We start from the raw sequence: 12,136 nt of genomic DNA, 5'->3' as shown, positions 1-12,136 counted from the left end.
GCCCGCGGCCGCCCCGGCGCGCTGAGATGGCGCCGTGCGGCCGCGCCTCGACCCGCCCCCCGCGCCGCGCTCCGCCCGCTGCCCCGCCGGCGGGGCTGGCGCTGGGGGCGCCCGGCAGCCCCGGGGGCAGCGCGCGGCTTGGCGGAGCTGAGGGTGTGGCGCCGAGAGGGGCCGCGGCTCCGGAGCTGCGGGAAGCGACCCGCGCCCTCCCGCCGAGCGAGCCGAGCGGCGGCACTGGGTGGCAGCGGCAGCAGCAACGCGGAAAGGAGATGCCTGCCGCTCACTGGGAGGAAACCGGGCCAAGGGATCACCGCCGAATGACCGCACGCATTACAAACTGCCCCCGGCTCATTCCTTATTATGCCCTGATTGTCCCCGCGGAGGCTCGTCCTGGTCCTCTCCGCAGTGCTCCTTCGGCTCGTCGGTGCCTTCTGATTTCTCATCTTGGCCCGCAAAATGGTTAGGCGAGAGGCCGGTCCTGTCATGGTTTGTGTCCTCTACAAATATAATAAATATATCCCATTTCCTCCTTTGGATCGCTACCTAAAAGAACAAAGGGACCTGTAGCTGAGTCAGGTGCTGCCTGTTTGGTAGGGGGGCGTTTTGCTTGTTTTGATTTGGATTTTTAGTTTTTTTTATTAATAGTAAAGCGCAGAACCACAGAATTAGTCAAGGCAGAAGGCCACCACCGTGGATCATCTGGTCCACCCTCCCTGCTCAAACAGGGTCATTCATGGCACAAGACTGCACCCAGATGGTTCTTAAATGAGGGAGACTCCACAGCCTCTCTGTGCAATCTGTTCCATTTCTCGGTCACCTGCACGGTAAAGTTCTTCCTCACATTCAGGTAGAATGTGCATCATTTTCTACCCATTGCCTCTTGTCCTGTTGTTTGACACTGATCATTGTTCTGGTGATAGTTTTGATTTTTCCATCCAGTTTACTCTCAGTAAAAGTTCATCAAAACCCATTTCTGTTCCTTATGTCATGTGAGATTTGCTTAAAGCTTTAAGACACACATCGTCTGCTTCTCTCCTACCTAAAAGCCTTGTAACCACCTTGTGGAAGGAAATTAGATTGGTTTGACATGATTTGCCCTTAAAATCCCATGAATAGTCCTTATTCAGCTAAGTGGTGATATAGAAATAATTCAGATCTTAGCACTTTCAAGTCATTAGTATGCAAATAAAAAATACAGTGCAGACAGTGTCTTTTGTTGGTATTCGTTGCAATATGTAATGGATCAGAGGATTTTACATCAGTTTAAAGTGTTATTGTGATAAACATTTCCTCTCTTTCACAGTGAGTAGAATTGTCACCATTTTAAATATTGCTTTTTAAATTATATTATTAAAAGCTCTAATAAAGCAGTTTGCTAAACCCCACCATTTTCAAAGGCATGTTCCAATGCTCAGCTACAACACATAAGTTAGAATGCTGAAAATATTGGTTTTCCCTATCCTTGAAGTGATTCTCATTCAACCTACATTTTTTTGATGTCCTCACATGAGCATTTTTTGCATATCTACAGATACCTATATTTTGCATGTCCACAGACACCTGAAAAGGACGAATCACTTCCAAATAATTTACCCTACTGCCAAACCAAACTGAAAAAGAATACTGAAAACTAACGAGGGACTTTGAAACTGACATATAGATGTGTCTCCCAGGATTTTTTTCACTGCCTATGGAAACCATGTTACCTTTTGCATTGCAGGATATTTGCATAATTGTTTTTCCCCCCTCGAGCAGTTGGAGGCAGTGTTGAAGTGCAAGATCCTGTGCGTGTCACATCAATGGAATCGGTACAGCGGCATCGCAGGTAGACACACACTTGAGATATGCATCACTTCGAGGTCTTTACAGAGAAAAGAACATGGCAAAATAGTGCAAGACACTTCTTCATTTTGAGAACAGCTCCAACACCGACAGCAATAATACTCGAATATTTTTGTGGGGTTTTGCAAAGCTGATCTAGCACAAACTAAAATTGAGCTAACAATCCTCAATATTTTTAATTTCAGTAATTTCTTCTAGCACTAGTTTGTTAACTACCCTGTTAGTAGTGTAGCTAACATGTCAGTAGGTTGTATTGATATTAGTATGAAATGTAGTATTTGGCCATTAGAGAGGGCCAAATACTACATTTGCTCAGCAATGCAGCAGGCATTTTCAGAAAGCCTTGACCTTAGTGGAATACACTGCAGTGCATTGGGTAGTGTTTCTATCTTTACTAATTGTGAAGACAGTTTTATGGATTGTACACTTCTCACAATTTCTCTTGGCTTCCTATTTAAATTTTAATTTCTGAAAACCTTGTTCTATGTTGTTTGACTGGTGTACTATTGCACAACACACAGCACAACGTACAGTAGTAAAATATGAGTTTAGAAAAATGCAACGAAAAATTAGTAAAATTTTTACTGCCAGACTTGGGTCCTGATGGAAACTACAGGTGATTTCAGCATCTTTCAGAAAATTCCACTTTGGACTTTTCAAAAGTAACAAAATTAAAGACACAATATTTAATTTTAATGCAAAGTGATGTTTTCTCTAAGTAAATGTAGGAAAATGTCTCATAGACTCTAAAATTGCTATTCAGCCTGAACAATAACATGATAAAAAATATAAATTATTTTTGTGTGAAATTAAATTGTCTTCTGTTCAAATGTATTCTTTCTCTACCCAAAATCAATTAAGGGTACCAGCTATAGCTAGAAAAGACTTCTTGCCAAAATAACTCCAAAATTTAAAAATGAAATAACATTTGAAAAATTACTTCATAGATAATTAGGTTGGTTTGTGTGCAGTAGGATGTAAGTGGCTTTAAAAAAAAGTATCCATTCTCATTTCTGGGTGTCTGCATAGTACCACATCAACCACATCATAGCAACTGCAAACTCTTTCTCACATAAGCCATTTATTTCAGTCACTATTTGAACTAGAAATTATATTAAAGAATGGTAAAAAAAAGATTCTTCAGAACCAAGAGGTCATTTTAGCTTTATGACCAGGCCTGCAACCTTTGGCCATGGATATACCACTGCGTACTAGACTAAGCATGTGTGCCATGGAAGTCTCAGATTCTGGGATATTTTCCCCCCCTCTGGCTGGTTGGCCAGCCCTGGTACCTTTAAGATAAATAAGGCTAAAATGATGCCTTTTATCTTTTTTTTGTCACGTGGTGATAATTACTGGGTTCAGGGCTCTGCCCTGGCTAATGAGCCTTGGGCTCTGAGCTTTACTTCTTGCCTCAGCCCTTGCACTGTCTCAGCATAGCTGCCACCTGCTCCCTTTGGCAGCTCTGAGACCATACTAGAGTAATTTCTTGCCAAAACAGCATTCTCCTGTGGGGCTGACAAACTATATCAGGCTGCAAAATAATACAAGCCAAAATGCCTACTGGTGTGAGTTCCTTGTTTTATCTTTGCTATGCTCCACAAGGAAGTTAAAACAACTTCTACCTTGCTTTACTTAATGCTGAAACACTTATCTGGTCCTACACAGACCAACATCAGCTTGAAGAAACTTGTGCACAGGGGCACAGTGGAACACCTGGGGGTCACAGGCTCCAGATATATCAATAAGGCACATCTCAAAAATGTGTACATAGGGAATTTCAGGCATTAGAGGAGAAAACAACTGCAGGTCTATATAAGGAGAGTCCTTCTGTGCCGTGATACTACCTTTTTGTCATTCACTGGAATTCTTCTTCTAAAGTCTTTTTCCTGCTAGACTTAGACACCAAGGTCAACGTCACTGATGTCACTGCATGGAGGCAGTTATGTCTACTTGTTGCAAAGTAAATTTGGCTCAAGGGATTTTAACAGATTCTGATTTCAAGTATCCATTCAAAACAAGGCAGGTTTACCTGAATTTTCACATAGAATCTTACCTAGTTTAAGAAGAAATGTATTTATTATGTGTGGCAGTACTTGAAAATGCAACATCTTTAACAAGCACAAAGACAGCACACAAGAAACAGTAACAATTTAATGTTTTTTCCCTTATCATGTTTATTAGTATTGTCCATAAATATAGGACCACATAAGCAGCTTCATCCAATGTGAAAGCTTTGCCAAATCTTAAACTGAAAAATAAATTGTTAGCTTTCATTAGGTTTCACTAAATGAGGAAGAAGGTCTTGAAGAATTGAGACCAATTTAGTTTATATATTGCTTTCCTGGGGAATTTTAAAAAGTGCAGTCCTTCAGAGTCAAGAAGAGATGAAAACCTTATTTAAATTGTCACTAGACTCTTCTAAAGTTGGGCATCAAGTTCTTCATGTTTATATTGCTTTCTATAGTAAGTCACATCACGGTGAAGATGCAGCCTACATTACAGCAATTTTCCCAACCTTTAGGAAGTGGTGCAGAAAATTAAAGGATTTATTTTGTTGAATATGCCCTTCTGTTACAAAGCTGCATAATTTTTCTTAGGTACATAGATATTCCTTGCATGAATAGAAATAATACAAATTAACAGCATTTCCATACTTGAAGATAAACGCAAAGGTTTTGAAACTATTCCTAATCTTTGCTGTATAGTTTACAAACATTGAAGGAAGACTGGCATATTCTTTCTTTTCTTTTTTCCTATTTTTTTTTTCAGTAATGGAGATAAATTGCAGTTATAAGAGTCTCAGGGCAGAACGAGTCCTGTTGCTTTAGACAGTGTACAAAGACAGAATAAAAGAGATGGTGACTTTCCTAAAAGCCTGAGTAAACCATTTGACACTACAGATCTGAGTCACAGTGACATTCAGTTTCAATTTCTGAAATTATTTTAATTCTGCTCTTCATTAATTTTTCTCAGTAACAAGCTTGTTTTACATGAAACATTTTTGTTAACATCAGACCCCTGAGCCTAAACAGGTTCTATATAGCAAAACAATCTTATTTGATCAATGATGCTGATTGAAACATTACATCAATTTTTACTGGGTTTTGTGTGTAGTTATTTTGGAAGTCTGGTTAATGTTCTAAACCAGTTCAATTTTGCTCATAAATCCCTGCACTAGCAGTGCAAGGTATTTCAGAAGGCACCAATAAACTTTGGGTGTGTATGGACCACTTACACAATTATGACAACCTTACACAATTATAGCAACCTGCTCCAGAGGTTCATGTGCAAGGACCAATCTCAGCTGAAAATAACTGTGATCCAAGAACTCTTCTTGTTGTCAGTGCACCCTGTGTGAAGCACTGTCACATAGAGCTGGGGGGCACTCTATCACTGTGAAGCTGGGGCACTGGTTCTTTGAGCACAACCCTCTGGTTAATCCTCAGATGTGAATGTTAGTGACTCTTCAAGATTTTACACTGAGCCAGTGGTTCTTAACTGGTTCTTAACTGCTGAACAGAAACTGAATATTTTTCTTAGTGAGCAAGCCCTGGCCAAAACTACGTCAGGGAGTAAAGATGAGTTGCAATGGCCAAGAGTATTTCCTGCTGTTGATTCTTAGATGCAGCCTAGAGGTTCACCTGAAACTGAGCTGAATCATTCTTCAAGCTCCAGAGTGCATTATTTAAAGATGTGTTTTCTGTAACAGGAGCTATAATTTGTCATAAGTGTGCTAGAATTTATGTGTGGGCACCAAAATAAAAGATTTTTTAATCTGGATGTGGTCCTCACTGGGACTGTTACTATGAAGATAAGATTATTTTTTTGTCCTATGGGCAACAGAGTATCCAAGGAAATATTAAACATCTGTAATTGATATTAAAATATCCCAAGTTACAGAGTAATTGTTTTATTTTGCTAATCAAAAAATTGATTAACAATTCCAAGAATTATCTGTGAAATTAAAAGCTCTGTAAGAAAGAGTTACACTAAACACTATTTTTGTATTCTTTTATAACATCAAATATTGAAGATAAAGTATTTCACTTTCACTCTGTAGCAGCAATTTAGCATCTTTTGTTCAAGAAAGAAACAAACTCTTTGGCAGCTTAAACAAAACATAAACCAATCTAAGAATGTGTGAAAAATCCTATCATTGCAATGCTTCTGAGCTATCTAATAATACACTAGTAGTGTCATCCTAAATGAATTCAGAAATATGCATTAAAAAAATTGGTGCTTTGAGTGTGAAAATTAAAAATTAAAAAAAAAAAATTGTGACACTGCTCCTTGAAACATATTAATCTACACTGGAAGTCATAGCAGAAAGCCACATCATTTCTTGACATGTTTATTATCTTATTTGACTCCATGAATATTTATTAGAATTTACAATCTTTTATTATTTAGTTCACTAAACTAAATGTATGAAATGTATTAAACATTTGCTTTTTCCTCCCAATATCACCTTTTATGTATGTGGGCTAAAATAATGAAAATATTATATACACATATGTATATAACTATTGTATTACTGAAACAAACCATCAAAAACCAAAGGCTGATGGTAAATGAAAGTCTTAAGCTCCCGTTTGTTCTAACGGAAATGAGTTCCCAGAATATACTTTTAAGAGAAGCCCATAGATCAACATCACTGTATCAGTATATGATGCTGTACTATGGCAAAGTGAGGTACCAATTTGAATAAAATTGGAATAAAATGCCAAAATCTGTCAACCCTTGCTTGGCTTACTGTGCTCTGGCAATCTTGCTGACTATGCTGTGAAAGAGGTTGCTGGGTTCCGGAAACAACAGCTCCAACAACTCATTAATGGCAGACCAAAAATATAATTAGTGCCTCCTCAAACTCACAAATTTTATCATGATGCATGGCAAATAGCATTTGGGCTGACTTCAGAGGTTTACCATTCAGAGAATTTCCTAATGACCTATCATTTGTGTGCATGCTTCCCTGACTAGCTAAGGATCAGTATGCCTGAGGGGAAAAAATGATAGGAGCTGTAACTCAAGGAGAAAGCTTTCAGCCTGAAGCTGTGGCGAGTTTTATTTCAAAAGTCATCCATATAAATGCAAAAAAATGACAGGCAGCCTTATTATGCCTGCATACTCAACAGTAACTGGAGGCAAGGAGTCCTCCAGGTACAGAGAGAATAATAAATGACTCTCATACTATTTGTAAAAGGAACAGAAAAAGCCACATCTTATTTCATGTCCATTTTTAATAACACGAGGCTTTATGTCAATACTCTGGTGTTAGACGTGGCATCTGTTGAAAACATGGAACCTCAAATTTAAGATCCTAGAAGATATTGATACATCTTTGTCTATAGCAACATCCTCATATTTTCATCAAAATTTCTCACTGAAGATGAAAAAAATGGGATTAAGTAACACAACCACATTCTGTAGTGGTTGCTATTGCAAAAGTGTTTATAAGGTGAAGAGAGAAGTGATGCAGCAATACTCAGGTAGAACAGACTTTAATTGCTTTACATGGCAGGGGAAGAGGAGTATCCACCTTGGATGCAGCAGATCAAACCCTGATGGTAGCAAAAGAAAGAATGTTGGAGCTATGCTCTATTGTGCCTGTTCTAAATACCTCCTCCATCAGGAGGAACCCCATTTGCAGCACACATCTACATCAGCCAGGCATGGGTTAGCTGAGGGGCTTGAAGCAAACCAGACCCCCACCTGCCAGAGCAGTGCCAGGCTCTGTACTCATGTGTAGTCAGCAGCTCCATACAGAGCACAAGAAGCTGAAGCTGACTTTGACTGGTCAAAGGTGGCCTGGGTGGCCCTACCGAGCTTGTTCAGGGATGACAAACAGCCTGTACAGCTGGTGACTGTCACTGACAGCCTGTACAGCTGGTGACTGTCACTGAACTCTATTACTCCTGCCCTGTTTGCTCCAGGCCCTCTGACCATAAGACTGCCCTTTTCTAGCTCAGTGCTGGGCACTGATTCCCTCACCACTGAGTCAGTACTCTCCTACACCCAAGTTGTTTTCATGTGCTCCTGCTGTGTAGAACCCAGATCCCAATCTCAGAAGACCTGGGAAGCATTTGGATACACCTGCAGGGATCAAAGTGGATCTGACAGTACCATTCCTAATGGTAAAGCAGAAAACCGATGAGCTTTGAGGGACTTCTCATGGAGTCAGATTTGTGATTCCATTCAGCTTCCTTCTGAATTCCAGAATTAAGAGTGAGGTGTTAACACTCAAGATTGGCTCTGCACAAGAAAGAGAATATGGGCATATGGGATTAGCTCAATTCCATGAAAATAAACATATTGCTTCTAATCAGTCCACCATGTTACAGTGAGACCCCAAGGTACATACTGCAGGCAGGCCATCCCAATGCTCTGCTGAGTCCACTGGAGCACAATACAGAAGTCCCTTTAACATTAATGCCTGTCAATTATACAGACAAAGATTTGGTTCAGGAAACACCCAAGCAGGAAAAAAATAGAGTAGCTAAATGTCATAGGCCCAATGAGAAAGAAACTGACTAATAGCGTTTTTATTTCTTTAGGCAATTGCAGAAAGTAAGCAGATTGTGTGTCTTTTATCTGGCTACTATTTTCCCCCTAACAGATGCAAATTTCTGCTTCTCACAATAAAAACCAGTCATTTTATCTGACACAGCTTTCACATTGAATCTGTTATATTTTTCAGAAGTTTAATTGACTTGATTGTGATAACACATTTCAGTGTCTGTTTTGTAATCGTATGAAGGACTAAACAAAACACTAATCTATTTTTAATCATGTATTAAATTTTTGTTGCTTTCTTTAAACACAACTAGCAGATAAAATCAACTGCTCAAATCACAGAACTGTACTTCCACAACAGGAATACCAACCTTCACTGCAAACAATTCTGACATTTGTGGGGACACTAAATTGGCTCTCCTGGAAGTGCTAAAGAGGTGACCAACTCTGATTCTACAGAACTAGAGCTGAAGAAGCCATGACCTTCCTCAGAGTTATGGTGCAAAGCACAAAGATAACCACAGTACCATCTTCCTCTTAAAATCAACTTCCCCCAGAAGTCTGCAATGGTTCATTCAAATGATAAACAGACCTAGGGAGCACTTTGGAAGGCAAAGCGGATGATAGTGTTCACTCTAGGTCTTCTCTGGAAGAGCTGCTTCTGATAATTCTGCACAGGCATTGTGCAATAATTGTGGTCTTTGACTGACAGGACTGCTCATTTCTGCAGTCTGACTCGTACCAGAGAAATTCTTCATGCTCTCTTTGCTTTTCTGATTTAAATATCTCTGGGGGAAGGAGGATGATTGTTGGGAGGCAGACATGCTCCTGACCTCTGGACAGTTGTTTGAATAAGCCAGAACTAAATACAGTCATCATAATGTGTCTTAGACAGTAAAATTATTCTAACACCACCAACTATTCCTCTGCACCCACACCACTGTTGAGCAGTACCTTGTCTCTTCCAACTAATCAGCATTTCAGCAAACATTTCTGAGGCTGCAGTAGGCTTAACTGGGTCTTGAACTAGACTGAGAAATAGGCTACAAAAATAATCACCAAATATAGGAGCCGGAGAACCTATGTGTGCTATTTTTGATAAGGCAAGTAGCTCAAAAAGAAAAACAGAATCAGTAAACTGGGAAAAAAAGAAAACGAGGTCATCGTCCAACAGAAAGCAAAGGACTTAGTTCAAGATGCATGATCATAAACAACACTTCAGAAACAAATCACACTAACTGCTGTCCTGTGGCAGTTTAAACATCTTGGACTAAAGATACACAATATCTTTTTGATTTCTTTGATAATTGACTTGTTGCTTCAACATGGCCAAATTGAAATTATTCCAATGTTAATCCCATCTTACAAATTATTTTGTGCAAATATCTTGACCTTGTGATGGAAGTTTGCAATTCACTGTTGTAAATTCCACTTTCCAGGCTCTGAAGATGAGCAATATATAACAGCAATCTTTAACAGCTGCCACAGGGACATCCACTGGTTCTGTCTCACCTTTCATATCAGTAGTGGGCCCCACCCGTGATTCTGTACTAAATGATTCTAAGTGATTGAATTTTTTTGGTTTTGCAAGGGAAGAGTTCCAAATTTGGCAATGGAGAAAATGAAATGTTGAAATCCAATTCTTCTCTTGATACTCTGGAGCCTTTCAGCTACAACTGTCCCAAAGGGGATAGCTTTACCCACATATAACCCTTGAGAGCAACCTACTTTGTAGCTTTGCTATTATCTAAGTGCCACTACAGCTTTGTATAATTTCTCTTCAAAACAGATGGGGCAACTCTGCTGATGTGATAGCTGCATGAAAGACCACTGATCATGTTTTAGACACCATAGACAGAGGAAAAGCATCTCGGACACATCTTGTCCCTTCAAAGGTCCAGTCAACTCCTGCCCCTGCCAAATAGTATGCAACACCAAACTTAATAGTAATAACAAAAACCCTCAAAAAAACATCCCCAGGGAAGAATTCAACCACTTGAGATCATTTTGGTACTGAAAGTCAAGGAGAAAGCCAAGTCTCTACACAGGCAGAGCTTCCTTCCAGCATCCACCCACCTCTTGACAAAAGGATTTGTTCCAAATGTGCATACAATCACATAATCACAGAATCATGCACTGAGTTGGAAGGAACCCATCAGGATCTTCAAGTCCAACTCCTGGTCCTGCACAGGACACCTCAAGAATCATACCCTGTGCTTGAGAGTGTTGTCCAAACACTTCCTGAACTCAGACACTGAACCATTTGCAATTTGTGAGACTGCCATCTGCCCCTCTGAAAGAGAAATGATCTGAAAATAACCAGAAATGTCTTCTGGGTACCATTCTCAAAATATCTACTTTCAGATCCAGTGACAACAAGCAGAGAGGATACAGGAAGTATTCTGGGACAACAATCAAATCCAAAACAGGCAGAAAAATGCCTTTATATAGTACCTGCTAAAAATACCAATATATTTTATTGAGGGATATATTCTTTAGTTGTCAAAAGGTAGGTTTTCTTAATACAAAACCAACAGTTAAATCCACGCCTCAAATTTATCCAACAAATTTATCCAAAAATATTACTCTTTGGCATAAAAAGAGAGGCCTTTAATCTAACAATAGGCCAGTTAAATTCAAGAAATTCAAGGTGCAATATAATTATTTGGCTTCCCAAGGAAAATACTACGTAATTCCATGAAGAATCCATAAAAAAACAATTATGTCACACTTATTTTTTTCTATGCAATGTTTCACAGGTATTTGTATTGAAACTTGCACATGAATAAATGTTCTCCATCATATCCTGGTGTAAATAATGGCACAGCACCAAATAACAATCAATAGCCTTATATATTAATATCCCTCTATAATCTGCTTATTATAATTTGCTCAGACAGTAGTAAAATCCATTCTCCTTAACAATCAATTTATATCACAAACATATATGGAAAACTGTCTCATTTTAAATGCATTTCTACCTCATTAAACTCTTCTTAATGAGTCTGGGGATACAGCTTTCAAGTAAATGAACATAAGGTGTTTTAAATAAAATCAGCTGAGTTTAAATAAAAACATCATGTTTTACAATACCTTACAGCTAGCAAAAATGAGCTACTTCATACACTAACCACCTGGTGCAATTTCCCGTTCTTCCAGGAAGGTTTGCTTTGGGAAGAACAACCTCACTGAACACACATCAAGGATCTTCTTTTAAGATGACAGACAGAAATATATCCCTATGTGTAACATTGATTATTCAAAAGTGTATATTGGCCCTTGCTGTTCAATAGGAACCTCTGGTAATATCACACTGTGATTGACTCCAGGTACTAAAAATCAGCTTCTTACTCATATTGCTATATATAAACTTATTACTTTTTAAAAAATACAATATTTGAAAATCACAGTTGTAAAAATAAAATCTTTGGTCATAAAATGAATTTGGAGAGAGATACTGAGACGATTCTGCATCATTCTATCTTGACTTGAATGAAGGCATTGCTGCTTCAAAACTTTTCTCTGCCAGAATTCATGTATGGGAGAAAGACATAACTCTTCCAGTTTTGGAGCCATTCAGAGTATCAGGGTGTGTTGCCAAAAACCTGGAAGATAATAAATTAACCACTCGCAATATTTTAACCTTTTACATTAGAAGTCGGAGTTCATGTCAAAACTATGCACTTTATTTTCCCCGATGATTTGGATCCCTAGCTATCCAGACCCCTTTTAACTGCGTCTTCTGTTCCCTCTGCTCCAATGCAGTATCAGTGAAGAG

Source organism: Cinclus cinclus, chromosome 6, assembly GCF_963662255.1.
Source record: "Cinclus cinclus chromosome 6, bCinCin1.1, whole genome shotgun sequence".
Classification (NCBI taxonomy): domain Eukaryota; kingdom Metazoa; phylum Chordata; class Aves; order Passeriformes; family Cinclidae; genus Cinclus; species Cinclus cinclus.
Note: the sequence above shows the minus strand (reverse complement) of the source record.